Source organism: Coturnix japonica, chromosome 1 (assembly GCF_001577835.2).
Source record: "Coturnix japonica isolate 7356 chromosome 1, Coturnix japonica 2.1, whole genome shotgun sequence".
Taxonomy (NCBI): domain Eukaryota; kingdom Metazoa; phylum Chordata; class Aves; order Galliformes; family Phasianidae; genus Coturnix; species Coturnix japonica.
Genome location: NC_029516.1, coordinates 171,923,339 through 171,940,500, shown reverse-complemented (window position 1 = coordinate 171,940,500; position 17,162 = coordinate 171,923,339). Strand labels below are relative to the sequence as shown.

General features: G+C 39.4%; 1 protein-coding gene across 16 annotated transcripts in view; it reads right to left on the bottom strand.

Annotated features, from left to right (window-relative positions):
* The window catches only part of TENM4 (teneurin transmembrane protein 4), a 1,512,248-nt gene that overhangs the window by 391,404 nt on the left and 1,103,682 nt on the right, over window positions 1–17,162 (bottom strand). For 14 of the 16 annotated variants that reach the window (XM_032442260.1, XM_032442267.1, XM_032442273.1 and 11 more), the window contains one exon: window positions 1,957–2,054. The gene's annotated coding sequence lies outside the window, so the exon portion shown is untranslated. The remainder of the gene's footprint in view (window positions 1–1,956; window positions 2,055–17,162) is intronic. The other 2 variants (XM_032442263.1, XM_015852441.2) reach the window with 1 other exon arrangement.

The following is a 17,162-nucleotide window of genomic DNA, read 5'->3' as shown; positions in this document are numbered from 1 at the left end:
ACTGCTTGTCCTTATTGTCTGTGTGCATCTCTTCTTGCCAGGTCAGTTCAGCAAAAAGCTGGGACACCCAGCATGGTGTACCCAGTATGGTGTACCCAGCAGAGGGCTGTAGATCAGCTCCCTGGGGTGCAAATGTGATTTCCTAAGTGATTTCTCCCCAAAGAGCAAATAAGGTATGAACTCCTGTACATAACCCCCAGGTGGAGTTATATTTTGGGAAGAGTCTCCTATTATTTATTTCAGTACCTACACAGAATTGGTGATTAACTAACCACTCTCTTTTTATTTTGCAGATGAGCAGAATTCTGCATCAATTTCATTGAAATTCTTTTTTACATTGAAGATTATGAGTTTTAGGTCTTCCTTTTCCATACTTTTCAGAGCTTTTCCTTAACAAGATTTTAATTCCCTCCATTCATCACTCATGTAAAGACTCTCCAGGTTGAGGCGAACAACTTTTTACTTCTAGGTATGGCAGAAGCTCTTTAGATGCCCCAGACCTTATTTGCAGTGATAAGTGCTGTTTGTACACCTTCTGCATGAAAAGCTTTTAAAATGTGCATAAAGAAGGTGAATATCAAAGGGAAACTTCAAACCCATATAAAAACTGAGGGCTTCAGGACACTAATTCCTGTAATTTTCCATCTGGTTTTGGAAGCCCAGGAACCTGCTTTTCATACTTTTCTTCCTTACTTTATCAGCTGCCCAGAACAGTAAACCATTCAGTCTCTTATTTTTGACATTTTGCCCTCTGTTTGTTACCTCGGTTCCTTTCCAGGTTATCTTTTCTGCCTTTTTTTTCTCTGTAATAAATCTGCTTTATTCCTCCTTACAACTCTAAATGTTTTGGTTCCTTTCTCTTCCCTTACTACTCTTATCTTTTTGTAACCTTACCAAGAGACATCAAGTCTATATTAGCACTAGGCAGATGATGACAGTAGGGGAAATTTGGGCCCTGTGTTGAATGGGGTAGGAGATCTGCTGACAAAGGACACGGGGAAGACTGAGGTACTCAATCGCTTATTCACCTCACTTCATACCTGTAGGACTTGCCCTTAGCAATCCCAGGTGCCTGAAACTGATGGGTAAGTTTGGAGACAGGAAGAGATACATATAAATGGTGAAGGAAGATGAGGTTAGGAAACAAACAAGCTATGCACAAGTCCATGTAACTGGATAGGACACACTTATGAGTGCTGAGAAATCTGGCTGACATTCTGAAGCCCCACTCATTAATCTTTGAAAGCTTGAGGCAATTGAGGACAATTTCTGAAAAATGGAACGCTCATCTTCAGGCAGTGAAAATAGAAAATTTAGAGATACTAGATTGGTCAGCATCATCTTGGTCCTAGGGAAGGAGTGGGAACAAATATTCCTAGAAATAAAGGGACATCCCTTTCCCTCATCGTATCAAAGTTAAGCTGTCTGCATCCAATCAACCCACACAATGATCTTCCATGAAACATGTTGGATTTTCAAATGGATGCTTCTGTATTTTCTTTCATGCTGCTCCCCACAAACATCTATAAAATAACCTTGTTATTCCCTTCCCTTCTCTGCAGTGATACCTAGAAAGCACTGAGAAAGGCTAGGCTAATGACACTGTTATCATTGCCTGTCATAGTTACTGGCACCCTTATTGCATCCTTGATTCTCCATCAATCTGTCACTACCTATGTCTTTTTGATTTGTACTTTGATGTAAGTCATTTCATGCAGAGAATATCTATATTCTACAGTTCCCAACACTGATTTTTACTGCAAATAACTCCTTGAAAGGGACTCACAAGTTTGACAGTAATAAAAATTATCAGCATCAAATAACAGCAGTTCTGAAAAAAAATTAGTGAAATCTTCATGACTCCAGTCATGCTCACAAAACTATACAATGATCATAATTTGATTTTAAACAGCAAAGCATAATTAAAACATTCCAGACGTAGAGATTAGTACTCACTTTTTGTGTTTACCTTCTTAGAAATGTCTAGGAATAATCCATCAAATACTTCTTGTAGAATGCAGTTTTAACCTGGACATGTGTTATTCTCAGTCTACCTGTCAAAAGACACAGACAAAAATAAAAACCATCAATGCTTTGTTTTGTGATTTTAATTTATTGTCTATGCTGAGCAAATTTAAACCAGCTGCTTATAGCTAGGGCACAAAAAAGAGTCACCTATACATTCATGATTCCTAGTGTAATGACATGCCATCACTGTATTAGAATATGATTGTTCATTCAGTGGAAATATTGTGTTTGTTAAATACAAACTAAAGCTTTCTATACAGCGCTTCAAATTGAATACTTGTCCTTGGCTAACTGTGTAGACATCCATTCCTTTGCCAAGAGAGTAATCTACCAGTTCCTCTATTGTAGTTTCAGGGGTTTCTGAGTAATATGGTGGTTGTTCCTTTTCTGTTGTGTGATTTTATAGTCCTCAGAAGGTGGGATTTTTATTTATTTATTTATGTAATCACCCCAAATGTTTCCTTCCTTAAATCTTTTCTCTTTGTTGAATTGCAATGACTTAGATGACTTAGATAAGTGCTTCTTGCTGCTTCCGCTCATATCAGTAAATTCTGTCTTAGCTGAGTTTCTTGTGGTATAGGAGAGCCCCAGTTTAAAAGTAATGAACTCTGTGTGACAAACATGTCTTGCCACAAGAAGGATGTTCAAAGAAATTGGCTCCTCTGGAAGCTGGCCCACATTTTCAACACAGCACCAGGGCTCTGCTCTTCTCTTACATCTGTCATTATTATGACGAATGAGCTGCCTAGCTCATTTCCCCTCTCTTAGCTCCTCTCCTTGTGCTAGGTGACACAGTCCCATGGGGACTGACATAGTGGGAAAGAGACCACAGTAAATGGTGGTTAGTAGAAGTGGTTTCACTTAAAGCCACATTCTCAAGGGCCGGCATCTTTCCCAGGCTGCCCATTTTCATTGATATGCAACAATTTTACATGTACTCTGGTGCACAGGGTGTTTTAAAACTGCGAATAAATCTGAGTGATGTGACAGCAGGCTGTTATGGAGGTGGGCTTCCATGTCTTTCCTATTTCTGCATACATAGTCCAGAACTGCACTGACCTTTTAATCATGCAAACTGGAGATGAGTTTTGAATCCAAGCTCTCCACTGAATAGGTGCAAAGGTTGCCTTAAGTAGCTGCTCAATAGATTGCACTTTACTTCATGAACCATTTTCTTTGGTTTCCTCCCATTACTTTCTCTTCTTGAACAACCCTCTCTACTGCTGATTGTGTCCTGGTACAGATTGTTCCTCCCAATATGCATTTTTCAACGCTGCATCTCATTTTGTGATTTCCTGCCTAAGGTTTCCAATTTCTTTATCTTCACTGATTTATGCAATACCTCCCAATTTGGATCATCTGTGATTCTAATTAACAGAAACTCTTTTTTTTTCCTTTTTCTTCTTCTTCTTCTTTTTTTATTTTCTTGGCTAATGAATGAAGACATTTTAAGATGTCTGGACTCAAAACTGCTCACTGATATTCCCTCACCCTCACTAAAAAAACCCGTACAATGTAGCACACTTTCATTTAGTATCTCACTCTGCTAATAGCTCTGTGTATGGGTTTTAATCAACATCACAGGGTCCTTATCTAAGCCAATCTGAATTAATTCTGTGAATCTCCTCTCTCACAGACATTCAGTTCAATGAGCAAGAAAACAAAAGCAAAAGAGGTCATTGCTCACCAAAATGCTTTTCTAAAAGATCTGAAAGAGACAAGGAGGTAAGAATAAATTTTTTCTTCTCCTCTTTCAGTCCTCTGGTACATATATGCTTCCCTCACCATGATATCTATGCTTTTCACAATTTTAATGTATGTATTTACAGATTGCTCATCAAGGCAGAGACTGTTTTTTCAGTAACATCCAGTACAAAGAGAATAATCAGGATATGGGTCCCTTCCAACTTGAGTTATTCCACTATTCTATTTCTCTGGGATAACACATCAAATGCAATGTGAGAGTGAAGTAATCTCTTAAAGAAAGAAAATCTGTGTTTATATATCACTACCTATGTATGCGTATCATAATCTGAAACTGCTATTCGACAGCTCTTTTCTATTCCCTCAAAAGTAGAGTCTCGCCACAAATATAACTTTACTGTCAATTCTTAACATGACAGTTTTAATAGGGTAATTGTATTCCTTCTGGAATTAAAAAAATACTTTTATGCTACAGACAAAAGTGCTAAGAAAGACATTTTTAGCATGGTCGTACTTGGGTTGTTTACATTCTGAAATGTTAGCTAATGATTCTGAATTAGCTCTAAAGTATTCTGATTATTCAAGTTCCTGTGTTCTAAAAAATCCCACAACACAATAGTAAAAAATGATGATGATCTCCATCTTGTTTCCCACCCCAACAACCACCAACATTAATAAAAAATAAATAAAAAGAAGGGGGTGGGGTGGAGGTGGGGGGAGGGGGAGAAGAAAAGCCCCATATAGGATCATTTGTAGGATCACTGAATCATAGAATCACAGTGTTGGAAAGGACCTACAAGATCATCTAGTCCAACTGTCCTCCCATTACTGTTGCTACAGCAAACCATTAAACCAGAACTTGTAGCTCCTCCAGACGCCTCTTGAACACTACCAGGGATGGTGACTCCACCAACTCCCTGGGCAGCCATTACAGTACCTAACCACTCTCTGAGAAACAACATTCCTTCTTATGTCAAATCTAAACCTCTTCAGGTACAACTTGTGGCCATTTCCTCCTCATCACAACCTCCCTTCAGGAAGCTGTAGAGTGCAATGAAGTCTCCCCTGAGCCTCCTCTTCTCCAGGCTAAACAATCCCAGCTCCCTCAGCTGCTCCTCATAAGACTTGTGCTCCAGACCCCTCACCAGTTTTGTTGCCCTTCTCTGGACACATTCCAGGGCCTCGATGTCTTTCTTGTAGTGAGGAGCTGAAAACTGAACACAATACACGAGATGCAGCCTCACCATATGTTTCCAGGAGCATCAGAAGTTATACAGAAACTGATCTAAGTCAAGAAATAATCTGAAGGAGTGCAGAGGAAAGTAGAAAACATTAAGAAGAAAATTTGGAAAGTGTTTTTAGTGGCAAAATGGATAAATATTCAGCATAGTTCTTAAAAATGTGTCAAAATTAAGATGCGCTGCTGATTCCACTAATCAATATTTTTAGTGCCAAAAGACATACAGTATCAAAAGTTTGTCACAGAGGTTTTCCTCATTTTAGGAAAAATTCACTCCTTTCTTTTTTTCCACTCTAAAGTTTTAATTGTGCCCCACTGGAAATGAATTGCTTCTGACCTGTTAAAAATAAGCATAAGAACCTAAATCCAAGTCCATTGCCAGTGCAGTTTGCGTTACACACATCTTCATGGAGGTGTAATTAGCAGTACATTGCAATAATTTATTACTGGCTTAAAAAGCCTGAAAAAAATTGGGGAAATGGGATCTCTGTGCCAGACGTATTATTCTGGTTTGCATTAATTTAGTTATTTTACCTTCGGTGCACATTCATCTATCCATACAATATGAATGCACCATTGAAAAGGATGCTGAATATTGAACATTTGGCTGAATATGAAATATGAACTCCGAGAGAGAGTTGCAATAATACTTCCATTTGCATTATTATGATTAACATTCCTCTGAATAGGAAGCATCCAGCGATATTAATTACGGAAATAGTGAGATTCCAATTGTCATAAATCACCATGCAGTGTACAGTAAGCTCTTCAAAAACCTTATAGAAAAACTCTTATTCTGTGTTTTTTGGAGTTAATTTCAACCTCTTTTTTGCCAGGCTTTTCCACTTGTGTCTGTTGACAAGACAGTAATTATGCTTTTCTCCTGATTAACACATTCTTTTCAATAAGGTCCCAAACAGCTTTCACATGGAAGGCTGAATTCAACTGAGCATAGTTTCTCTCATTAAAGACACAGCGTTCGCCCGTAGTTAATTTATCACACAGATACATCCTTTCTCCTAGGAAAAAGGGTGGCCTTGAAGCTAATGCTCTTGATTTGATCAGAAGTTTATTTCCACAACAGTTGAAATGAATGCCTTTTCAGATATGATGGTTAATGAGTTCATTTAATAAATTAAAATTGCTGAAAAAATTGTTATACTGTTTCTCTACTAAAGCACAGATCCAACTGATTGATTTAGTACTTGAAGGCTTATTTTGCCTTAAGTACATTAGAATATACATCACTACAGACATACCAAGGAAATTTATTCTTTCTTGAAACAATATTAGCTCTAACCCTCTACAAACATATCAAACTTTTATTTCTATCTTTGTATCCAGCTAGCATTTCCCTCTTCATTACCATTTCTTCCCTCAACACTCTTAGCAAAATTGGCAAAATACATTAATTCATCAAAGTGAACGGCCCTGTTGTTTGGTGCATCAGATTTCATTTGTAACAGGCATACAAAGCAATGATTTCTTTTGATGTATTACATTGCATCCTACAAACCATCCAAAAATAAAAATTCCTTCATAATCGGTGTTGTGAAAACAAAGCATCCACCTCACTAGACACAAACAAGGAGAGAACAATTTCTTGCCACCTGGATACTGATTGTATTGTTTTGAGATTTGTTTGCTTGGGCTTTTTTTTTTAAGATATGTTATTTCCAAATCTATCATGCATTCAAACTGCAGCTGAGGGGTCTATCTGGTGTTCAGCAGTGGAAGCAGCTGTACTCCTCCCAGCTAGCCTGCTGCTTTGGTCCATCACAGGTTAACTCACAGCAACTGAGATGCCCCTGAATTACTCTAGTACCAATTGAATTCCTGAAGAAACTTCATCCACTTTGCAAGAAAGCAATCCCTGGGGGATGGCAGTAATTAGTGTCGTCCTCAACAGCAAGAGAAATGGTCATAGGTAGCCACACTGAGGGCTCAGTGCCCCATCCCTGGAGGTGCCCAAGGCCAGGTTGGATGGGGCCCTGGGCAGTCTGAGCTGGTGGGTGGCAATCAGCCCACAGCAGGGGTTGGAACTGGATGGGCTTTAATATCTCTTCCAACCTAAGCCATTCTACTATTCCATAATCAGTCCCATCTCTGATCCTATTGAGTTGGTCCTAGAGAATTCTACTAAGTTACCTAAGTACTTAGGTATTATATACTTAGTACCTTAGAGTTATACTTCAGACTATCCCAACCCTGAATAATGCTTTTGGGAGATATTTACTGTCATGCACATGTTTCATTTTCCCTGATGTCAGCAGAGCTTCAGTATGCTCCTCAAGTCAAATGTTCCCTCAGAGCTCTGTGGCTGAACGTGGACAAACTGATGAATTGGAGGCACTCATGACCAGGATTAAATAAATACATACATACATAAACTTGTCACTGCTGCCTCTGTGTTGAACGTTTTTCTCCATCTCTTTTTCAACTATCATGCTCAGCTCTAAATGATTGCTGTCTAATATGGCAACTAAGTGGAGCGAGGCAGGAAGCAGAGACAATGTGTGTGGAAATGAGCTGAAAATCATCCTCCCAAAGGAAGTCTTGTGCACAGGACAACCTCTCATTATTTTGAGCCCCTACAGAGAATGGAAAGATGTATCTGATGTATTCAGAGATCATAGACATGTTCCAAAAGGCATCAAATAAAAACAGAAGAGAGCTTCATTGGGTTCAGCAAAGTCAAAGGACATCTTTAAGTCAGCATATCCCTTTATGATGATTGAAGCCCAAACACCACTTCAAGCATACCCCAGGCCTGCACATCCTCTCTTTTCACACCAAACCAACATTCTGCATAGATATACTTTTTACTTTGGCCTAATGTTTCACTACCATACACTGACAGCTCATCATTGGCAAAACATATTATTATTATGAACATCATCCACACAGTAAGTCCTTGCATAAAAATACATGGAGAAGGCAGGGCTTAGAAATTTAATGAGATATTTTTTCTTGTCACCAGACCATGCTAGGTGATATGATTTGCCTGAAGAGATGACCATTCCCATACATAGATTTTTCTGACAATGAGTTAAGGGTTGTGATTCATTCCTCTTCTAAATGAAAGGAAACAAAAGAGAGGATGGAGAGTGCAGACTGAGCCATCCTGGAGGAGGAATTGCAGACACAGTTAAGCCTGGAGAAATGTTCTTTACCAATGCACGTCTTCTTTTTAGCCCACACGTCAAGCCAATTTTGAACTTCATCCAGGACAGCTCTCAGCAAGTGAGTGTTTTGCACATCCCATTCTATTTCAATTATGTTGTAGGGGCCATTTCACAGCACTTTATCTCTGCTGTTACTAATAATTTTTTTTTTTTTTTTATATATTTTTTAGAAGACTGAAGTTTTTTAAGCAGTTGGAGGACTGCGTTTATAGAGCAGGTTGGAAAAGGCTACATGGTAAAGGCTTCTCAGAATTAAGATAATTTTCTCAGTGTGTAATAATTTCATATGAAAAATTGGATTTTTGCAAAATGGTAGCAGAAGCAAAGGATGCGGAAAGTGTCCTGCTGAGTTTCTGCAGAATTACTTTTTAATGTTCATCAGAGAATTGCTGTCTTGTACCCTCTCTGTACCTTACTGTCTTCCTTAGTTGTTATAGGACAATAAGATATGCACTGTGCAAAAAGTTGGCTTTCATATTCCACTTTAATCATACTGTTTTTTTAATCCTCATTTGTTTGCACTTGCTCTAGTAGTCGCAGATTTAGCTTTAGCCATCTACACATGGTATTTTAAAGAACTATCAATCTTGATTCACTCAGATGTCTAATTTTTAGCTGCATAAATTAGTGGACAATGACTTGCTCCCCAAGATACTTTTTCAAAGTGCAGATGAGTAGTTACTTCATTACTTATAATGTTGCCTTTAGAAGGTCTAAGCAATAATGTCAGTAATGACACTATTCTAAACAACTCAGTTGACCACAATATTAAGCCAGTTAAATAACTTCTTTTATGAAGCAAGTAGAACTCAATGTAATTCCTGGTTTTGTCCAACTGGAACAGGCAAACCGGTCATTTTCACTAGTCTAAGTGGGCTGATTTTACTTTTGAATTGCTACTGCTGTGGCAATTTGATCCTCTGAACTGAGATTTCAGGTTGGCTGAGCAATTGTTCTAAAATGTAACAGCTTCTCTTTTGCAGAGAAGTTGGTCAGATACTTGCCGAGTTTAAAGTCAAAATACCCATCTGATCGAAGCTTGCTAAGCAGTTCGAAAAGCCAGATTTTCTGCACATAGAGAACCTTTCTTTAAAGCTTACCACAACATTTATTTTGAAATGCTCCTAATCCATATTGCAAAATTCAAAGCATTAGAATATATCTTTTCTGCAATGGAATCTCCAAGCTAAATATTTCTCTTGTCTACTGTGAAGAAAAAAAAAAGTCTTCTTTGGCTTCTGGGTCATTTTTTCTGCTACTGCTTTTTCTGAAGGAAAAATATTTTTATTCTTGGGTTCGTTTCATAACTAAAAATCTTTTCTCCTGTCCCATTTGAACTGTATATTAAAAACATCCTTGTAAAAGAAAGAATTTCTGCATTGGCTGGAAAAGTGTCAGGCTACGTTCCCCAGTTCAAAACAGATGTTTCTATAATTGTTGCTCAATTGTTGTCTGTAAAGGTTTTAAATCTTTCAGCAAAGCCTCGACCAACAATAAAACACAATCTTAGCATCAATACACTTTTCTTTAAAGCTGTTAAATGGAAGCAATATTCTTTATCCAGTGCTGATCTGTAATCCAAAGGCCTTCAATACTTTGCAGGGAAGGATAATTACCATCCCTATGTTCTGTTTGTGGGTTGGTGAGGTGACACTGAGAAGCTTACAGGAGCACAGCTATTCAACTGAAGGGTGGAAAACTTGACCCTTTTCTGAAGGCTCTGGAGAAAGTCTGACAGTTATGGACCCCACATTTCCTTTGAACTTTAAACATTCTTCTGCATCACCTTGAATATTCTATATGATCACTGAGAAGGCTATTAGCACATCTGAATTTGGATGTATTCTGTCTTCTTTTCATAAAGACAGCAATTTTCTTGCAGTGCTTTTATTCTGCTTGCCACAAATCAGACATTCTCTACAAAGCCTCATTTTTATTTTTTGTTTTCCAGACTTCTTAAGAGTGCTTCTGGGCAGTAAGTATGGGCTCTTTGCTGCTGTTTTCCTGCTTCCTGGGGGTGTAACGTTCCTGGAGAGGGTACATTCAAGGAGCATGGTAAGGACCTCTTCACTTTAGTACTTCAACTCTGCCGCTACCACAGCTTGTTCTCTTCCAGGGCAATGTGATCATACCCTGACATACAACAGTTCTAAATATGAATGGATAGAGCTTCTTCTGGGGCTATCTGAGGGTACCTCTGATGCTGAGAGATGCTAACACCTGTCCCAGATGCTTGCTAGACTGGCAAGTATGATACAACTCTTGAAAAAGACCTATACCATTCTAAAACAACGGAAAGAGACCACGTTGGCCATCCTACAGCCCCAAATCATAGAATTATAGAATCATAGAATTACCCAGGTTGGAAAAGACTCGGAGATCATCAAGTCCAAAATGCAATGAATAAAGCCTTCAATCCATCAGAAAATAAATTCATAACTGTATTCTCTGCAGCTCACCACGTTCTATGTCTACCATGTTAAAGCCTTTCCTGCTAAGCCGTGACCATCCTGTTGCAGAAAAATATAAACATGCTGTGATGCCCTCTCAGGAAATTTTGGAAGAACTTACATCTTTTCTTTAGGTGGGAATTTTGAAATTGTACTCTAATTACTTCTTGCAGGAGTATTTTACTTTCTCCTAGAGCCAAAATGTAGTTGTTCAACTGAAAACATTGAGGTGACTAAGCTGCCTTCCTTTTTTGCTGAATGTATGTAATGGCATTAGGGTTATGCTTTTACAATGGAGATATTCTGGACCAGAAAGACAGCATCTTAATTTCTCATAAAATAAGAAAAATATATTCCAGTATTAGCTACACAGAAGAACTCAAATCTCTTAATATTTTCATCCAAATGCAAAAGTGATATTCAGTTCCTACCTCTGCCAGAAACAACAGTGTCATGGGAGAAGCCCCATTATTTCAGAATTTCCTTCTTCTCTGTTCCCCAGTGAAACAAGAACACACCTGAGTGCCAGGACTGCAAGGAGTGTAATGAGTGAGATGCTACAGCAGCAACTCCACTAGAATTGTCATCAGTATTTTACAGCTGTGATTGTACCAGGAGTAGTCCATCAGATTATTATTACTTTAATCTACAATCAACCTCATTATTCTCCATTTGCTGCCTAATTAATAATTCATATAAAAATAAACGTTCAGTTTTTAAAGGAAATCTTTGAATTCAGGAGGCCTCCTTCCACACTGCCTTCCCTGCACAGTGTATTCTACAACTTCGAGGTATTCTTCCTCCTTTCATTATTTAGTGTGTCTCAAGGAGGCCTTGAAGTTGATGCTGTAATCTTGAGCGAACTGATAGGATCTTTCTCAGTGCAACAGAAATTGAGTAAAAGCAGAAGCTCCCCACACACCCGCTGCCCATGCTGCAGCTCTCCTCCAGCAGCTCCATCCCTCCCGACAATGCTGTGTGCAGGAGTTCTACATTTCACCGCTTATCAATAGATCTCCATCCTTCTGTGAATGGGAATGGCGTTCCTTCAGACCTGTTTTTGTGAAGCAGACCTATATCCATAGGAGCAATTAGCTCCCCGCTGTGAGTTTAGACACGCCAGCTATACTCCAGCTGCTCTCTGTTGCCAGCACTAAATTTTCCTCAGTAGTGGATCAACGTGTTTAAACACTTTGATCTTCTTTATCTCAGTGAGGAGATTTGAAAGCCTCCTAGATGAACAAGCTTTCTTTCGGGTGCAGCTCCATCTCATCCACCATTTCAGTGCTGACCCGAAACTTTTATGCTTTATTTACTGGAGAGGCGTCATCTTTTGAAATGGCTTCTCACATCCTCTCAGAAAAGCTTTTTCTGGTTGTTTTTTTTTTTTCTTTCTTTCTTTTTCTTCTAACACTGAGCTTAAGTAACGGTACTTCAAACAGCAGATAAGAGGCACAAAGGGGACTCAGTCTTATACACAGCGATTTGGAATCATCTTAATCTCCGTCACGCACTTTCTGATTTTCTTTTTAATCTCCTGTGGCACAGTGTGCACCAGACACAACTGAGAACTCGCTATTTAAGCTGCCTTATTACTGTTACGCTATGAAATCTTAACTACTGTTTGGTATATACGAGTATGCATAAATCAAAGTGAGGGAACGCACACTTCAGATGTGGGTATGGTGGGAGATGGGAATTAGTGTCACCATCCTCTTCCTGATGGGTTGAGACTGACTCTGTTTTCACACCTCCCAAGGAGCCAGGACATGACTATTTTTGATGGGAAACAACTCAGTAGGAAATTCCTCTGAATTCAAGTCTGGTGAGGCTGCATCTTGAGTGCTGTGTTCATTTCAGGGCCCCTCACTGCAAGAAAGAAATCGTGGTCCTGAAGTGTGTCCAGAAAAGGACAGAGGAGCTGTAGGGGGTATGGAGCACCTTATGGGTCTTATGGAGAATAGCTGAGGGAACTGGGATGGGTTGGTCTGGAATAGTAGAGCCCCAGGGGAGACGTTATAGTTCTCTCCAGTTGCCTGAAAGGAGGTTATGGTGAGGTGGGGCTCTGCCTCTTCTCCCAGGTAACAGTGATAGGATGAGAGGTGATGGCCTAAAGTTGTACCAGGGAAGATTTCAAGTTGGATATTAGGAAAAAATTCTCAGAAAGAGTGGTAATGCATTGGCACAGGCTGCCCATGGTGCTGGTGGAGTCCCCATCCCTGAAAGTGTTCAAGAAGTGCAGAGATATGGCTCTGAGGGACAGGGTCAGTGGGCATGGTGAGTTAACAGTTGGACTTAGTGATCTAAATGGTCTCTTCCAAGCTTAATGACCCCATGATTCTAGGTTTTCTTTGAATATGACTATCAGGCTTATTCCTCTTGCCAACACAGAAATCCCATTTTCAGTATCCAGACCAACTCTTTGTTCCTTTGCCTATCATGGCACAAATCATAGAGAGACTGGGAAATTCAACTCATTAGTGAAATTAGCAATTTGAGATTCTGTCTATACATTAGTTTAACCCCAAACTAACCTAATATACTTGCACATGATTTTTTCCTGTTTACAATGAGAGCAATTACACTGCTTGTAAAGCAGGGGAAGTACGAGTCCAGTTTAACAGATATTAGAGCAGCCTGGATGGTAGGACCAAATTAATAGTGGGCTACACTCTTACAAAATACTTCCACAGAAATGTAGGTAGGGCATTTTCACCCACCCCACAGTCTTTTAGTGCTGGCGGTGACACTAAGCTTGAGTAAACAACATAATTAGAGATGACTTTTTCACAAATATTTGCTCCCAAGGCATGGTTTTAATACTCCAGGCAATGGGAACATGTGGTGGAGAGACAGATAACTCAGTCAAGACTCTGGTGAAGATTATTTGTGCTACAGTTGGAGTGCCCCCGCCCTGCCCCGGCTGGCTTTATTACACAGGTGGATGGAATGTGCTCTGCTCCATTTCCAAGGGAGCCACGCAAGCCCTGCATAAATCAGTCAGCAAGTACCTTGAACCACACATATTAGGAATGCAAGCTAGAAGAATTCCAGCATGAAGCGTGTTTAGACAAAGAGGCGATTATGACATGGAGAGAAAAGGAGTGCAAAAAATTCATCTGGAAACAGGGAAGGAGCACAGTAGCTGAAGGAGGAATAAAGTCTGATACTGTATATTTATAGCCTCATAAATGAGGTGATTTTAATCTCCCAGGTGTGTTACAGCAATATCTATTGGAAGTGAATTTCTGGCTACCACAAAAAAAATGTGGTGGCTGGATGTATGCATGCAGTTTAGGAGACCCAGATTCTGATCTCACTTACAAAGGGTTTGCCCAGGTGAGCTTTTGTGGACATCAGTGACATTATGCAGCACAATGCAGAATGGAGTCAGATGATATCTAAGTGTACTGTTTGCATTTCACAAAAAGGAAGGGAGAACAAAGTGGTGGTTCATATCAGTATATGCTGCAAGCTTGACCATAAAAATGCATTCCTAGTGGGTCAGCACCTGTTTAGATAAATGGTTTACTTGAAATACACAATGCAGTAGAGCTCACATGTTTATCGATATGGCACTAACCCGAACTGCCAGCTGTGGCCAGTCGTCCAATATGTTCTCCCTCCATCTATGACATATGAAACCATATGGAATCATCTATCCATTAGGAAGAGATCATTTTCAGACAGGAAGGTTTTCTGACACAATTATTAGCTGTGGCATTTTTTGACTGAAATAAGCAGGAAACAATAAGGGTCTTATGTTGTCTTAAAGGGTCATGTGAAGAATTTTCTCTCTTTAAATCATCTTTCAAGCTTGTCCTTTAAAAAAAAAAAAAAAAAAAAGTGCCTTTTATCTCCAAGCTTAACATCAGACTGCTGTACGGGCTACTTTTCTGTCCACCATTTCTGTGATGAGTGATCGTGGTACATAAGGGCTACTGGTTTCCCCTGGGTTTGATTAGGTCTAGCAGACAGGTACATGACTTGCTAGGAATAGTCCTTTGTAGGAGAGACTGATGCAAACTCTTTTTGCAAACAAGTGGTCCCAGAACTGGGACTCAACAGCGTTTCCTTCCAAAATGACTTTCTCTTTGCAAACGCAACGGGCTTCATTCCAAACCAAAGCTAAACACTGCATATCAGCATATAATCAAAGGAAAACAGTGACAAAACAGACTCACTAGCTGAATTCAATAGTATCTTTATTCATACAGAAAATCCTATTAGCGCAGTTCTCCTGCTCTCAGTCTGGCATAACTCAATTACTCTTGATTTGCACCAATGCAAATGAGATGAGAATCTGCCTCCAGAACACTTGCTAGCTATGCACATTGACATGATCAGAAGTACAGTGTTCCCTGTAATCAGCCCTGGTTTACCTCTAATGGATATAAGCAGAGACAAGAGCCTCAGGCATTTCAGACTCTGTAGAGAGGAGCCTGCAAACCTCTTTCTGCCTGTCGAGTATGCACATGATGTACTGAGACTCTGAGAAGCCTATTTTGGGAGTGATATGGCCACTGCAATGAGCCTGAAATGAGGAAGTATTTCTTAAGAGGAGCATTCAGAGACGCTGGACCTTGCCTCCAACATGCCCTGCCCCTCACTTAATACAGCAGAAACATTTCTACATTAACTCAGTGTGTGAGAAAAATCAGTTCTGACCAGTGATGCACTACAGAATATCTAAAGAAGTAGAAGACAACAAAATTACTGCTTAAATTCAGAACAAATCTGAATGAATAAACTCCTTGACTTACTATACCAGTGCTTGATTAGGTCTCCTATACACTCTTAGATCCTGAATAAACACCAGCTGGATAGATATCAGTTCAAAACTCACTTATTTAAAGTGCAGATGCTCTAGATGTCATTAAACATAGGCAACATTTTGTAGACTTATATACTTATATCAGTTACCGTCTTCTACGTATTTAACACATCAAAACACAGTTGTTTGTGTCTCATCCCTGGAGGTGCCAAGACCAGGTTGGATGGGGTGCTAGGTAACCTGAGCTGGTCGGGGACAACCAGCCAGGGCTTGGAACTGGGTGATCTTTAAGGCCCCTTCCAGCCCAAGCCATTCTATGTATGCACAAATCATCTGCAGTCCTTTCCTCTCCCTTCCCTTTTAATAGGAGCTATCCACCATTGAATGCATCTGGACATGGGTAACAAGGTCTACCCATCCTGCTGACACTTTGACTTGATGCTTTCTGGAAAACTGCTCTGGAGATTGACTGCTTTTAGTCCCACCATTGCCCAGAATTAGGGCAATTAAAACAGGTGAACAGGAAAATGGCAACCTATTTTTTGAAAATTATTCCTGCATGCAAGTAGGTGAATGCCTTTGAATATCAGTCTGATTGAGCCTTTGATCACTGAATAATTGTATTATAGAATCATAGAATCATTTGAATTGGAAGGGACCATTAAGCATTATCTAGTCCAACTCCCCTGCAACAAACAGTATTCATGTAGTATTTTCTTTCTTGTTGTATGCACCATTTTCTGTATAGTTGTAGACAAGAAAATGTCAAAGAACGCATGAGAAAACTTCAACTAAAGACCATTGTAAGCAGACCTACATCATAACAGCGCAATTTCATGTGTAGTAAGCTGAAGTTGTAGAAAACTTTCTCCTGGCTCAATGGCTATGTACAAAAAATGACCACAACAGATGCATGATATTACACTTCCAAAAATTTTTGGCATCTGAATACTTGCAACACAAAACATCTGAACACAGGGAACCTAAATTCTCTGCCTGGTTAATGGATCTATTTCAGGACTGGACAACTAACATTTAAAGCTAACATTTAGCTAACATTTAAAATCAGATGGCGTGAAGGCACCAGTAATTTTTGTTGACTGCATACTATATTCATAAAAACCTTCAAGGAGGTATAGAGAAGCAGTCTTATCTAGAATAAGAGCAGTAGAATTGTCTCTACACTGAATGTCCTCCATATGTTAATCTTTCCAGGAACTTAACAGTTTTCCATTCCTACTTTGCTAGGACTCCAGATGAACAAATAAAGCATGCTGTTGTCTATATACTAGTCACAATCTCTTGTTTCAACATCTCTCTCTTTTTCCCATGACTATAGACACTTCTGTGATTAATCTGATGCTCAAATGTTTCTAAATAAGTTTTACTTTCCTGAGCCAGAATGCTGAGCAGCACTGGATAGTAACAGAATTTGTCACATGTACAAATCACTGTGTATACACAAAGCACTACCAAACACACATACTGCACTGATGACACTACCAGTCTTGATTCTAACTAGATTCTGATCTACAAAAATGTTGCTAGCCAAGATTCAGGAGTTGTAAGCTGCAGAGCTACTCGTCAGCCGCTGAATTAAAATCAGTGACCGAAAGTGAAATTGAGATGACTGGTGTATCATTTGTCCCACTGAATCTTGAAGGAAATTCTGGAGGAAGGTTTATTCTGACACCTTCCTGTAAGAATTTTAAGCTAACTGGCTTGTTGCCAGAATATAGCAGAAACTCCGTTGGTTGTTCCAAAAGTAATGCCTCCTATTT